Raw genomic sequence first — 4,897 nt, 5'->3', positions numbered from 1 at the left:
GCCATTTCTGTTCCTGCATTGTTTAACAGACTAAAAAATAGTAAAGTCGTAATGGTGTAGCCAGTAACGTCTTTGAATTGCAGCCCCCGCGTTGGGCGTGGTTTCGTATGCGGCCCGTGTATGTGGGCGTGGCTTCAACTTGGAGGTCGAGTCTATCATCCACGTGTTTTTCTGCAAGGATACACTTTTACTCCCTTAAGGTTACTAAGACGCCGTAACACAAAAACAGGTAACTTAGATCAGATAACAAGCCTGAAAGTGCGGTAAGCGTGACATGAAATAGCTGTGCCAGAATTTTCACGTCGTTGGCCTATATTTTACCAACAACCTAACGTGTATAATTAATGCCTACTTTGTGAATTGTGTGCGACCTGCATATAAATCGAGAACATTAACGACAGTTGATGTCAACATAAAAAGTGGACGTCATAAAAAGGGTGCCACTGTATGATATGCCAAATGATAAATCATTATTTAGCATTTTTACCTTTTTTTGCTTTTTACCAGCCTCTACTTTTGTACTTTATCTGATTTCACATTATGAATTTCCTCCTGAACCCTTGTGATTGATATAACTGATCTCATGAAGAGTAAAATTTGATAAGTGCACTGACAGTGATTATCTTTTTCCTTGAATTGTATCAAGTGTTGAGCATATGTTGTTGTGTTGAGGCCATAAATGTATGATGCAATTTCTATAGATTTATTTCTCTTTGCTTGTATGGTTCTGTATTTACATTAACAATATCTAGTCAATGAGCCTGGCTAAATGGAAAAGGAAAGTCATTTTTTTTCAAATAGCCAAGGCTCATTACAATGAATATACACAGACAACTACAAAATATCTGCTTCTTTTCCAGTTAGCTCATTGGAATGAAACAGATTTTCAAATCTGACAGTGACCATTCATTTTCTGACCCATATTTACGTCCAAGTCACAGGAGCAGCATCTAGGCAAAGATCTCCATACATCCCTTTTGCCCGGCACCTTCTCTGACTCCTCCAGGCGGATACTGAGAAGTTCCCAGGCCAGCAAAGAGATACAATCTCTTCAGCATATCCTAGGTCTGCCCCAAAGTCTCCTCCCAGTTGGACATGCCCAAAACAGAAGGCCTCCTAATCAGATGCCCGGACCACATCAACTGACTCAATGTGAAAGAGCAATTGTTTCAACTTATGTCTAAGGCTGAGACCCAGAGGAAATTCATTTCTTCTGCTTGCATCTGTGATCTAGTTCTTTCGGTCACTACCCACTGTGTGTGACCAAAGATGAGGGTAGGAACATAGATCGACCAGTAAATCAAGAGCTTTGTCTTTTCTCTCACTTCACCATGATTGACTTGTGCAACGTCTACATGACTGTGGACCCCCTCTCCACCTGTTGATCTCCCACTCCCTTCTTCCTTTGTACCTGAACAAGATGCTGAGATTTTTAAACTCCTCCGCTTGAGGCAACACCTCATCCCCAACTTGGAGAGGGCATTCCACCCTTTTCCAGCTGAGAATCATGACCTCAGAATTGAAGGTGCTGATCCATATCTTCACACTAGGCTGCAAACTGCCCTAGTACGTGTCTAACATTACTACCAAATGAAACCAGCAGAACCACATCATCTACAAAAAACAGAGATGAGATTCTAAGGTCACCAAACTGGACACCCTTAACTCCTTGGCTGCACTTAATAATAATAATTCATTCATTACATTTATATAGTGCTTTTCTCAGTACTCAAAGTGCTAACCACACAGGGAGGAACCAGGAAGTGAACCCACAATTTTCCACAGTCTCCTTATTGCAAAGCAGCAGCACTACCACTGTGCCACCTGTGTCCATGAAAACTGAAATAATAATGGAATCATGAGACAAAGGGCAGCCCTGTCTCATTCCCACCAAGAAAGAGTCAGACTTACTGACTTACAATGCAAACCAAGCTTTCACTCCAGTTAGACAAGGACTGAATAGCCCACAACAGCACACCTGATACCCCATAGTCCAAAAGTGCCCACCAAAGGACACCCCAAGTGAAGAGGTCATATACCTTTTTCAAGTCCACAAAACATATGTAGACTGCTTGGGCCTACTCCCATGAACCCTCCAGAATCCTTGTGTGGGTAAAAAGCTGGTCCAGTGTCCTGCAACTGGGACAAAATCTCTTTTGTTCCTCTTAAATCTGAAGTTCGACCAACAGCTGAACCCTCCTTTCTAGAACCCTGGCATAGGCCTTCCCAATGAGGCTAAGGAGTGTGATCTCTCTAAAGTTGGAACAGCCTTCGGTCTCTTTTTTTAAAGACGGGACCACAACCCCAGTTTGCCCATAGAGAGACACTGTCCCTGACCTTCACACAGTGTTGAAGAGGCATGTCAACCAAGACAGCCCAACAGCATCCTGAGCTTTTATGAACTCAGAGGAAATATCGTCCACCCCCCAGAGCCCTGACACTGAGGAGTTTTATAACTGCCTCAGCAACCTCAGCTCTAGTGATGGGTGAGTTCTCCTCCAAGTTCCTTGACTCTGCTTCCACAAAAAAGGTGTGTTGGTGGTATTTAGAAGGTCCTCAAAGTGCCTAATTATAGTATGTCCCCAGATGAGGTCAGCATCACACCATCCCTCCTATAAACCACACAGTTGAAACACTGTTTCTCTGTCCTGAGTTGCCTGACAGTTTGTCAGAATCGCTTTGAAGTAGACAGAAAGTAGTTTTTTATGACCTCACTGAAGTCCACACAATTCGAAATTTTTGCTTCTGCAACTGCCATTGCTGCACTCTGCTTGGCCTATCAGTACTTGTGAGCTGTTTCAGAAAACCCACAAGCTAACCAAGCTCGGAAGACCTCCTTTTACATTCTAACAGAGTTTGGGTATTACTGTCATGATAGACACGAATGACAGTACAGCTGCCTTAGCAATGGAGTCAGGGGACATGCCCCTTTCAGGTTAAATGTACAATGTAAGAGACATTTGTCTGAGAGCGTGAGTTGAACATCTACCTTATGGGGGTGTCTGCTAAAAGATTCGAGCACACCCTCACTTTGTTTGGGTCTTCCTGGTCTGTCCAGCATCTTACCCCACCATTTGATCCAACTCATAAGCAGGTAGTGATCAGTTAACAGCTCAGCCACTCTCTTCACCCAAGTGTCTAAAACATACGGGCATAGATTTGATCATGTGACTAGGAAACTGATCATCGACCAATGGCCTAGAGCACTTGTGCACCAAGTGCACTTATGAACAACCCTGTGCTCAAATATGGTGTTCATTATGAACAAATTGTAGCTAGCACAGAAGTCTAAAAGCAATTGGGTTCAGATCATCTATGCTGTTCTTCCCAATCATATTCTTCCAGGTTTCACTTTTGTTGCTCACAAGAGTGTTAAAGTCCCCCAGTAGAATGATAAAGTTTCAAGTGGCAGCACCTACAAGCACTCACCCCAAAGTCACAAGAAGGCCATATACTGTCATCTAATTGTCAGTATACTGTATAAGCACAGACAACCATCAGAGCCCTTCTTATGAATCGAAGTTGCAGGGAGACAACCCTTTTGTCCACTGAGGTAAACTCCATCTTACATATACTGAGCTTGGGGACTATAAGTGAGCCCAGCCCCACCTGACGCCTATTCACCTAGGCAACTCCAGAGTGTAATAAAGTTCAGCTCCTCTCCAGGACTTTAGATCCAGAGCCTGTGCTGTGTGTTAATGTGAGCCTATATCTAGATGGTACCTCTCTATCTCCTGTACTAGCTCAGGTTTCTTCCCCACCAGAGCGATCAAATTGCATGACTCTGGAGTCAGTTTTGGTAGCCTGATATCAGACTGCTAAGGCACTTGCTTTTGACTACCACCCAAGCCACAAAGCAGTGAATCTTTATGGCTCCTCCTGCAGGTGGTGGGGCCACTGGAGGATGAACCCATGTTGCTTCTTTGGGCTATTCCCAGCTGGGTCCCATGGGCAAAGGTCCAACTATCATGTGCTCCCCGACAAGCTATCCTTTTAGACTTGTTTTCAGGATGGGGTCCCAGTTTCCCTTTTCTGTGTGAGGTTCCTAAGTTGTTGTTCATTTTTCTTATAGTGATCTTGTGAACTACACTTCTTCTAGTGCATCTCCTGGGACCAATTTGCCTCTCTATGAATTACCACCTTATTGTGGTGGAGGGGTTTGTGTATTTGAGTAATACTAGGAGCTATGTTGGCTGGGGAAATTGCCACTGGTAGGGCCAGCCAAGACCTACTTAAAGTACAGTCATGTGAAAAAGTAAGTACCCCATGAAATGTTTTTTTCTTTTTTATCACTAGGGAGCTTTGCCCCCTGCTCGCTTTGTTCGTCCACCCCCTCCCATCACCGGGCACGGTTCCCTCCAGCCAATTTGTGTCTCTGCCGCTCGTGTTTTCGGGGGGGGGGGGGGGGTGTGTGGGCTGAACCCACGCTGAGGAAATGCAGTCTGATCTGAACTGCTGTCTTTCTGCTGCTGAGCTGCGTGTTCTGCTTGTTGCGCTGCGCGTTGGTCATTTAAAAGCCTGTACAACAGCTGTATTTATATATCTCACTGCCTTGTCTCGCGTGACATTAGAGCGTCTCTTGTGGGACGTCAGATTGCCTTCCGAGAAGATCACGTATCGTCTCCTTCCAAGCCTTCCAAGATTTTTTTTTATAATAGAGAGATATTTAGACATATCAAGGTTTAGTCTTCATTTAAACAGTATCTTAAGATTAAAGTAATGTAATTTAAAATAAATTCTTGACTTTGCAATAATTTATTCAATGAAAAATGAACAAATATGCAATTTCCATCTGTAAATAAAGGGCTCTAACAGCTGGTATTACTCCCTCAGGTAGATGTTTGCTATAACTGTCAACCAGTCTCTGACATCTAGTACAAGAAACCTTTTCCCACTC

The sequence above is a fragment of the Erpetoichthys calabaricus genome, chromosome 1, assembly GCF_900747795.2.
Source record: "Erpetoichthys calabaricus chromosome 1, fErpCal1.3, whole genome shotgun sequence".
In the NCBI taxonomy this organism is placed as follows: domain Eukaryota; kingdom Metazoa; phylum Chordata; class Cladistia; order Polypteriformes; family Polypteridae; genus Erpetoichthys; species Erpetoichthys calabaricus.
The sequence above is the reverse complement of the archived record's forward strand: the minus strand, read 5'-3'. Positions refer to the sequence as shown.